Source organism: Lissotriton helveticus, chromosome 7 (assembly GCF_964261635.1).
Source record: "Lissotriton helveticus chromosome 7, aLisHel1.1, whole genome shotgun sequence".
NCBI classification, from domain to species: Eukaryota; Metazoa; Chordata; class Amphibia; order Caudata; family Salamandridae; genus Lissotriton; species Lissotriton helveticus.
In genome coordinates this window covers 1,660,920,396-1,660,931,194 of record NC_136068.1, presented here as the reverse complement: position 1 = coordinate 1,660,931,194, position 10,799 = coordinate 1,660,920,396, and the positions used below count along the sequence as shown (strand labels likewise).

General features: G+C 46.0%; 1 protein-coding gene across 1 annotated transcript in view; it reads left to right on the top strand.

Annotated features, from left to right (window-relative positions):
- Positions 1–1,790: 1,790 nt before the first annotated feature.
- The window catches only part of LOC144770650 (mucin-6-like), a 32,526-nt gene continuing 23,517 nt past the window's right edge, over positions 1,791–10,799 (top strand). The window contains exon 1 of the mRNA XM_078655358.1: positions 1,791–1,855. The gene's annotated coding sequence lies outside the window, so the exon portion shown is untranslated. The remainder of the gene's footprint in view (positions 1,856–10,799) is intronic.

Here is a 10,799-nt window from a genome sequence, read left to right as displayed (position 1 = left end):
ATAATTATACTACAACCTACATTTCACACAACATATTTATACTGCACACATATCCACGAAATTCCAAGACATATACATTACAGTCCACATAAACAATTCCCACTTCACAACATGCCACATAATTCCACACAATATGATACTACTCCACACTATGCCACATAATACCACTGCAAACTCTGCTACATAATTCCACACCACACAAATCAATGCCACACAATTCTGCACCACACAACATAATTACACTCCACATAATACCATTAAGCACCACATAATTGCACTATACATGATTACACTCTACTCAATACAACATAAATACACCCCACATAAATGCACTCTATGCCACATACCAGCAATACACATAAATGCACTAAACACCATGGCATGTAATTCAAATAAGCTTAATGTCACTAAACACCATAACATTCCACACCACACAATTCAACTCCACACATTTCAAATACACACCACATAATTCCAAAACACACCACATAATACAAATACACATCACAATTCACCAACACACCACATGAGTCCAATACACACTGCATATTTCCTCATCATGCCACAAAATGTAACACACCACATAAAATAAAATCTGCAACATGCCACTACACAACACACAGTACCATTCCACATAATTATGCATAATTGCCTGCATAACACACATTCTCACTTTTCATAATTCCAATATACTTAGTACAATTTAATTTCTATCCACACATTTCCACGCCACACAATTTCACAACAAACAATTCCAATACAACACATCTCACCCCTGCACTTCTACTAACACTGGCATCTCTCCCCCACACAGCCACTGCCCCTGTCATCTTTCTCTCTCACACTCCCACTACCCACTCTCATCTCACAATACCACTGTCCCCTCTCATGCCTCCCTCGCAGTACCTGTCTCCTCTGTATATTGCCTGCTCACACATGATACCTTCCTGTACCTTCTCACACTGTCGACTAGTCCACTTCTCAGCCCCACTTGGTTCCCCTTCCACTTGTCCTTCTATCTCTCTAATGCACTATTCCCACCTATCTAATGTGGTTAACTTCAGGTCTTGAAGCACAGTTTCTATCCCATGACTTTTGAAAGTGTTTATCCCTCTTACCCACATTCTCCTGCTCTTCTTAGGGTGTCTTCTGAGTACACAAACCTCCCTCTTTATGTGTCTATGGCCTGCTCTCTCCTTCTTTCTATCTTTTTCACACACTATTTCTGCTCCTCTGTCCCAAATCCAATAATCACTTTCAACACAAACTACCTATCACTCATTTTTCCTTTCTATTTGCTGCAGCTCTATTCACCATGTCACATAATTCTACTATACGAATACACACCAGACAAGTTCAAAACAAAAAATTCCAATACAACCCACATAATTGAACTCCACAACACATACATTCACCACACTACATTCACCACACTCAAAAACAAAACACATAGGTAAAATCATTATCATTTACAGCGACAATAGCTCCAACTCTCACAAATGTGAGCCCTATTGAACTGCAAATGCTTGTTATAATGTTCCTTGTAAACCGACATTTCCTAATTCTTTCACTGGAGAAGAAAGATATGTGAGGGGGCAAGGGAATAACAAAGATAAAATATGAGCAGCGGGCTCAGTGACTCAGAGCTGGGTGAAATAATAAAAAACAACAAACAGGTGCCTCCCTCTATCTAAGCGTGAGAACATTTTATCACACCCTGTGAGCCATGAATATGAAGTACTCTCATCATGCCCCAGGGTGCATTAAGTGGTATTTAAAGCCCAGCGCTTGGGAAGAGTGCTCAATCCCAGAAGAGTGGTGAAGGAGCATATTTGTGCCACACAGCTGAAAGCAGGTAGGTTTCCTTTCACAATAATTTCACTGCTATAAAGATTGAAGGTTTTATCAATTGTACACATTTGTTTCTCACTTTCAGGACAAAATTAATTAAGCAACATGCCTACAACTTGGATGATTTCACCACAAGGGTTTTCCCTCTTCTGCCTTATTTTAGCTTCCCCTTCAAACTCCATGTCAATACTCCCATTTGATTCCCCTTCTAGTTTCTTCAGCTGTCTTTTTAAAACTCTAAGGTAGTTTCCTTTCCTGAATGCCCAGTCTTCCTGTTCCATGTCTCCTCTACATTCATCTCTCATCATCCTCCTTACCCATCTGCTATATCTTCACCATTCCTTCTGTGTCTCCTCCCTACTACCTGCAACCACCAACATATCTTTCTTCGCCGGACTGCTTTATTCATAATTATCCAGGCATCTTCTCCTGCAGGCTAGTTTATACTCCCCAACTATATTCACCCTCCAGATATCCATCACCTTGATCTTTCTGTACTGACTATGCTGTGTTTGTCTCTTCCCAAAGTTCTCCCACAACCTGCCTTCTCTTCTCTCCACTCCACATCTGTATCAGCTTTATTGCCTTCTCTTGCAGTATTTACTTCATCCAAGCTTTCTCACTCTTCTCCTACTCATATTTCAGGGACTTGGCCAGAGCAAACTTAGCAGTTAAATATACGCGACCTTCCTTCTCGTTCTTTCCAAAATCTAGGATGCGAAATCTCATAACACATTTGAATCCAAACATACTTGTATGTTTCACTTAATGAGATGCATTGTCTAATCTCCTTTTACCACAGCACTACAGTCCACCTCTTTTATTTCCACCTGACTTCATCTTCCAGCTGCTTTATCTTATCACCACTACTTTCTTCATCCATGTTACATTGGATCCTCATCTCTAAATTAAAAGTTCCCTCTTGCCTTTAAAGTCATAAAGGGAGGGTTACTAAGAATTCACGCAACACAGTGCAGCAAGGCAAGTTGCTGCACTGTGTTTTGTGAATAGGAAATATATATGGTGCTATTCAGCTATATCCCAGCGCAGGCAAACTTGTGACTGGCTAGCACTAGTACAGACAACCTTTCACCATGCTGCAAGGGGGCTGGCATTATGGGCAGAACTGTTTTTCTTCAGGCAGTTATACCTTCTGCAACAAAACATTCCAAAGATGCATATTCCTCTTTCCATGCTTGATGCATCATGCATTTAAAAAAGGAAGTAACCAGAAGACATAAACATATTTTTCCTCATTATGTCTCTCTGTGGTAGGCGCCCTGATTTCATGCAATTCCAGCTGTACAAATATTAGTGAATCGGGAATTACATTAAATCGATGGGTGGAAGCACAGGAACGACCATGCTCCATCCATGCCTCCCCTGCCAGCAAAAAAGTTAAGTTGATCGCCAACAGAAGGATATTACAAAAATGAATTGTTGGAATGTGGTTTATTAGTTGGGGTAAGTAACTATCTGCCACTAGTAATAATGCCACAATCACAATATAAGGTCCAGTCAAAGTCTCAATAAATTATTCTGTTGCTCGACCCTTGGTAGCTGGCTATGAGCAGGCAGGTTTAACTTAGGAGATAGGTTTGTAAAGCATTTAAAAGCACCAATACATTAAATAAGTAAGACACACACAACAAAAATCTAACCTTAATTTATAACAATAGGAAATATGTTTGTGATTAAAATGACAAAAGTCCAATGTAGGGAACTGGAGATATGAATGTTTATAGAATAAACACTTCCTAGTGCCTAAAAGCAGAAAGCGCCAACTTTGCACATTTTGTCTCGCTAGACCGGGACAAAGTCAAAGTTTCAGACCAACCGCGACGGAGTTCGGGTCAGATACAATAAGCGGTAGGCCCCGCTCAAGTTTTTACCTTCTGACTTTAGTCACTTTTTTTAGAGTTTTTTTCTCTGGAGAGCCAGCCAGGCTCAAGTTGACGACAGCGGCTTGGCTCAGTGCGAGGCCTCAGTGAAACCCTCAAAGCCTTGCGCTCCTGGAGCTTTGAGTGAGATGAAGCTGAAATCCAGGCCGGGTCATGGTTCAACGTCAGTGGCTTAACTCTCTCTTTTTGCCAAAAATTCTCCAAAGTTCTCTTACCATATGGATCTACTTCCAGAAGGTCCTTTGGGGTTCCAAAGTGCCTACAACACTATGCAGGGTTCCAGAAGTATTGAGTTTCTCCTTGGGATGTTGGGATTGAAAGTCTTGCTGAAGGTGGTCAGCTGGGTTCTTCTTGTTGGAGATGATGCATGTGGAGCTCTTATCCTGTTGCTTTCAGGGAGTCTACTCTATCTCATTTTAAAGCAAGGCAAAGTACTTATGGCTGTAGTTCCCAAAGTGTGCAGGAGGTGCTGTTATTCAGAGTGCAGTCCACTTGGTGCAGGCCAGGGTTCCAGCATGGCAGCCCTTCTTCTTTTTGCAGTTTCAGACAGGGATCTCAGTTGCTGGGCAGCTCTCCCATATTCATCCAGTGATCTTAGACGACAAGCAGCGGGAACCACTGATCAATGGGGTACAGGGTGACACTCAGATGTACGACATCTTCATCCAAAGTGTGGCTTATTCTGGTCCCAGAAAGCACTATTCTTTCAAAATCCAAGATGGATAAACTCTGCTGGAGGTTAGGATCTGGCTAAGCCAACCTACTGACATGGCTAAGTTTCCCTGACACTTCAATTTCAAGTTCAAGTTCATGAATTTGTATAGCGCACTACTCACCCAGAGGGTCTCAAGGCGCTTGAAGGAGGGAGGGTGCATTACTTATCGAATAACCAAGTTTTTAGTTGCTTTCTGAAGGAGAGGTGGTTCTGTGTAAGTCGGAGGTGAGTGGGGAGAGAATTCCAGGTCTTGGCCGCTAAGTAGGAAAAGGATCTTCCTCCCATGGTGGATCTGTGGATACGCGGAATTGCGGCGAGGGCTTGATTGGATGATCGTAGTTGGCGGGTGGGTGTGTAGAAGGATAGTCGTGTGTTGAGGCATTCGGGTCCTAGGTCGTAGAGGGCCTTGTGTGCGTGGGTGAGGAGACGGAACGTTATTCTCTTGTTGACGGGGAGCCAGTGGAGATCCCTCAGGTGACTGGAGATGTGAGTATGACGGGGAATGTCCAGTATGAGTCTGGCTGAGGCGTTTTGGATGCGTTGTAGTTTTTTCTGTAGTTTGGCTGTGGTCCCGGCGTATAGGGTATTTCCATAGTCCAGTCGGCTGGTGGCCAGTGCGTGGGTGACTGTTTTTCTTGTTTCGGCGGGGATCCATCGGAAGATTTTTTTGAGCATGCGTAGTATGTTGAAGCATGAGGATGACACAGCGTTGACTTGTCTGGTCATCGAGAGGGAGGAGTCTAGGATGAATCCCAGGTTACGTGCGTGATTTGTAGGAATGGGTGCTGTACCCAGGGCCGGTGGCCACCATGAGTCGTCCCAGGCAGAAGGGGATGATCCTAAGATGAGGACTTCCGTTTTGTCCGAGTTAAGTTTTAAACGGCTGTTCTTCATCCATTCGGCTACTTCTTTCATTCCTTCGTGTAGATTGGTTTTGGCAGTGTTTGGGTCTTTGGTGAGGGAGAGGATCAGCTGGGTGTCGTCTGCGTAGGAGATGATGTTGAGGTTGTGTTGGCGTGCGATGGATGCGAGGGGACTCATGTATACGTTGAAGAGGGTGGGGCTGAGTGAGGATCCTTGTGGTACACCACAAATGACTTCGGTGGCCTCTGATTTGAATGGGGGGAGGCGGACTCTCTGGGTTCTTCCGGTGAGGAACGAGATGATCCAATCCAAAGCTTTACCTTGTATTCCAATGTTGTTGAGGCGTTGTATGAGTGTGCTATGACATACTGTGTCGAAGGCGGCGGAGAGGTCGAGTAGGATGAGGGCAACTGTTTCTCCGTTGTCCAGTAGCGCTCGGATGTTGTCTGTGGCTGCGATGAGGGCTGTTTCGGTGCTGTGTTTGGCTCGGATCTTTTTTGAAAACAAGGGGGGACCCATTAGGTAGCAAAGGACCATGGGTATATACTGTTTTAGAAGACAACGGTCCTAAGCAAATTAAGCGATGTTACAAAACCAAATATTATATAGAACGCAATGGAAACTATATAATTCTCCTGTCCAGCCGGACCAGGGATTTATTTTCAATGAATAAAACAATAAACAAGAATGCAACAGTTAATCATCAGGGAAAGGGCACAATCCTGTGCTGTACTGAAAGGATAGAGAAAGATAAAAAGACCATTACACCATGCGCCTTAATGTCACAAGAGAGCGGTTGTGCTGTGGTATTCTGGTGATTCACGTGAACGCGGGAGGGGCTTACCTCGCAATGGAGGGTGGCCGTCAGAAGGGAATGCAGGCTAAGAACCGCGGATTGTTCGTAGTCACAATTCCGCGAATACAATGTCAGGCTGCATTTAAGTAGGTATGGGATTAGCCTTCCATTGAAGCGGTTTCTGGATGCGAATTCCGCTAGCAAACAAGTTAGTTGATGAATAGAAACCTATCAATGGGTTTCATGGCAAGGTCCGTGGCAGTCCGACGGGGTGCACTCGCCGAGTGGTGAGCTAGTGAAATTGTTCGTCAAACAACTTCACTAGTTAAGGCGCATGGTGTAATTCAGGCAAAGTAAAATTGTATTCTTAGTCCTGAGGATGATCCTTTTACATTAGAGCAAATGGATCGAAACGTCGTCGACTTGTACTAGTAGACATACATGCAAACCACTGTGTATAAACTGTGTATGTTCTACTCTGGAGAACACTCTTTCACACTGATATTACTAGTGTCCAGGCTGCTCTGTTTTCCTTTTGCCTGTGGAATCTTTGTCTCTCTTTTTATCTTACTCTATCCTTTCAGTACAGCACAGGATTGTGCCCTTTCCCTGATGATTAACTGTTGCATTCTTGTTTATTGTTTTATTCATTGAAAATAAATCCCTGGTCCGGCTGGACAGGAGAATTATATAGTTTCCATTGCGTTCTATATAATATTTGGTTTTGTAACATCGCTTAATTTGCTTAGGACCGTTGTCTTCTAAAACAGTGTTTGGCTCGGAAGCCGGATTGTGAAGGGTCGAGGGAATTGTTGGATTCGAGGAAGGTGGCGAGCTGAGTGTTGACGGCTTTCTCGATGACTTTGGCCGGGAAGGGGAGGAGTGAGATGGGGCGGTAGTTCTTAAGTTCAGAGGGGTCCGCTGTGGGTTTCTTCAGAAGGGCGCTGAGTTCGGCATGTTTCCAGGTTTCTGGGAAGGTGGCGGAGTTGAGGGAGCAGTTGATGACATCGCGGAGATGGGGTGCGATGATGGAGTCTGCTTTGTTGAAGATGTGGTGGGGGCATGGGTCAGTTGGTGAGCCTGAGTGGATGGAGTTCATCAGACGGATGGTGTCTTCAGTAGTGATTGGGTTCCAGGTGCAAAGGTTGTGAGAGTGCTGTTTTCGTTCGAAGGTGAGTGGTGTGGGTTGTTCTTCGGACAGGTTTTCAAAGCTGTTATGAATGTCGGCGATTTTGTTGTGGAAGAAAGAGGATAGAGAGTCGCAAAGGTCTTGGGAGGGAGTGATGTCGTTGGTGCCGGCGGTGGGGTTGGTAAATTCTTTGACGATGTTGAATAGTTCTTTGCTGTTTTGAGCGTTGTTGTCGAGTCTATCCTTGAAAGCTGATTTCTTGGTGGATCGGCTCAATTGGTGGTGTTTGCGGGTGGCGTCCTTGAAGGTAGTCAGGTTGTTAGTGGTTGGGTTTTTTCTCCAGGTTTTCTCGAGGGTACGACATAACTTCTTGGATTTCTTAAGGTCATCGTTGAACCAGGGGGCCTTTTTGCTACCTTGTTTGAACTGGTGGTTTTTCAAGGGTGCTAGTTCGTTGGCGCTGTGAGTGATCCATTGTGTGAGTTTAGTGGCAGCTTGGTTTGGGTCCGATGATATGGCGGGGGGGTTTTGGTTAAGCGATGTGAAGAGTTGGTCGGTGGTGATTTTGTTCCAGTTTCTTCGAGGAATAGGTTGTGGTGGGATGTGGGTCGTGCTCTTTTTGTAGCTGAAGTGAACGCAGCTGTGGTCCGTCCAATGGAGAGCTGTGGTGTGATCGAAGGAGATGTGTTTGCTGGAGGTGAAGATAGGGTCGAGCGTGTGTCCGGCTAGGTGGGTTGGGGTGTCGACAAGTTGTTTGAGTCCGAGATTGGCCAGGTTGTCTAGGAGGGTGGTGGTGTTGCTGTCGTTTTTCTTTTCCAGGTGGAAGTTGAGGTCACCCAGTAGAATGTAGTTCTCGGAGGTGAGGGCATGTGGGCTGATAAAGTCAGTGATGTTTTCGTTGAATTGTGTGCGGGTTCCCGGTGGTCTGTAGATGAGGGTGCCTCTAAGTGTGGTCCTGGGGTCGGTGTGGATCTGGAAGTGAAGGTGTTCGGCGTTCGCGAGGTTATCGTCGGAGCTGGTCGTGATTCGGATGGTGTTCTTATGGGCGATGGCGATGCCTCCTCCTGTTTGGTTGGTGCGGTCTTTTCGGATGATCTTGTAGGTGTCCAGGATGGCTATGGCGATGTCGGGCGCTGATGAGGTGTTCATCTAGGTTTCCGTAAGGAAGGCGACGTCCGGCGATGTAGTGTCGAGTAGGTCCCAGAGTTCAGTGGCGTGTTTGTGGACCGATCGGGTGTTCAGCAGGATGCATTTCAGGTGGTTAGAGTCGGAGCTGTGTTTGAAGGAAGAGGATTTGGCGTGGGTTCTGATGCAGGCGAACTTGCAGGATTGGCATGCGAATGGTCCGTGGGTGTATCCTGGGGTAGCTACGCAGCATTGTGGGGTGCGTTCTGGGTTAATGGCAAGGAGGGTAGCAGCGTCATACGTTAAGTGAGTGGGGTGGGTAATGCGAGGACCGCGAGGGCCAGGGGGTCTGGCGCTGGGCGCGGTCCAGGCGCGGATGGGCGTAGACGAGCTTACCTTTGGCGCACCTTCGGCGCGACCGCTGCGCGTGGACGCTGCGCGCAAAGGCATCTGTCGTATGTGGATAGTGGGGGGGAGGGGGCGAGGGAGGAAAAGCTGGGAGGCGGGGGTGCGGGGTGAAGAGCCGAGCTGGGAGTAAACAACAAACACCAAAATGGCTGCAAGCCAAAAAAACGAAACAGGCACGATCTTCCTGAAGCGCTATGGAACTGGGCAGCACAGTCAGGCAACAGAAATCAAAGCAGGCAAAGCGAGTGACACAGTTAACAACAATGGCAAAGCACAGTCAGATGGTACAGCGCCACAATGACCTACAATACAGCAATGCGAGCAAGTCTGGTAATGAGCGCTGCGATGATCAATAGATTAGCAGTGTGAGCAATGCGTGGGGCTCTAAGCGCTACGATACTAGCCCAATGATCAGGGAGCAGCGAGGGGAGCGACCGCTTCAGAGAGGCTCCGGACGGTCACAGCGCTGTAGGTGGATGGGTAGGGCTAACACTCTCTGTGGGAGGGAGGAGCAGCTGGGAGGCGGGAGTGCGGGGTGGAGAGCCGAGCTGGGAGTAAACAACAAACACCAAAATGGCTGCAAGCCAAAAAACGAAACAGGCACGATCTTCCTGAAGCGCTATGGAACTGGGCAGCACAGTCAGGCAACAGAAATCAAAGCAGGCAAAGCGAGTGACACAGTTAACAACAATGGCAAAGCACAGTCAGATGGTACAGCGCCACAATGACCTACAATACAGCAATGCGAGCAAGTCTGGCAATGAGCGCTGCGATGATCAATAGATTAGCAGTGTGAGCAATGCGTGGGGCTCTAAGCGCTACGATACCAGCCCAATGATCAGGGAGCAGCGAGGGGAGCGATCGCTTCAGAGAGGCTCCGGACGGTCACAGCCCTGCTGCAAATTCAATTACTACCTGGCTCTCTATAACTTCTTTTCTGTGATAGTTATAATAAATCTAAACATTGGCAAATTGTTGGATTTATACTATAATTTCCATACTTTGACCTATGTTTTAGCTCACTTCTATCAATAGTTACACTTTATTAAAGTATTCCCATGTTAGCCGATGGAGCCCTTGTGCTACAATGGTTCAAATGAATTTGGCAGTTTTTCCCTCACCGGGGCATATAAAACTTCTATTATAATGCATGTGCTTATACTTATAAGGTACCCTACCCCTGGGGCACCCAGGGGAGACCTTTGGAATAATGTATGTGTAAAAATAAGATAGTTTAAGACTTACATAGTACCTTTAATTTCAAACTCTAAATTGCATAAAATGTAATTGTTTAAAGCTGTCTGCAAAGTAAGGCTGCCTTTAAAATGACAGAAGGCTACACAGCAGTGCACACTTAAGTACATTGCATGTGCTGGGCCTTTATACCTACATGCTCTACTATATACTATAGAAGTACAGGTAGGTTGTAAGTACCAAATATATTAATACATAATTACCATGTACTTTTAATCAGAGCACAGGCCCAGGGTCTGGTTAGCAGAGCCCATGGCACAATCAGAGTCAGAAAAACAGCAGCTAGTACTCAGGATGGGAAACAGCATTTACAGCGTGGAGTGAATCCATTATCACACAAGTATTACTGTGCTTGCCTTCATAACACATTTGCCTAGAACACTCATATGCGTGGTAAAGACAGTCATTGCTCTAGATTTAGAGCGTTAGGCAGGGGGTGGGAGGTGTTGGAGACTTGGAGGGACTACCTTCAATTAATTCCTGCGAATGGAAGGAACAGGAAGGATCGGGAAGCGGCTTGGTGATTAGGCCGGGGGCTGAGTTTTATGGATCGGTGCGGGGGACTTGTGTCGTGACTTGTGTTAGGGCTGTTTTAGGGCCCAGGGTTGGGAAGGCTTTGGTGTTTTTTTAAGGATGGGGTTGTGGTCATTTGTAGGGCTGGGGGTTGGTTTATAGCACTCAGGGCAGGGGGCTGGGTGCATATAGGGTTGGGTTTGGTTTCGGTTTTAGGGCTGAAGGCTGGGTTCAGGGCTCAGG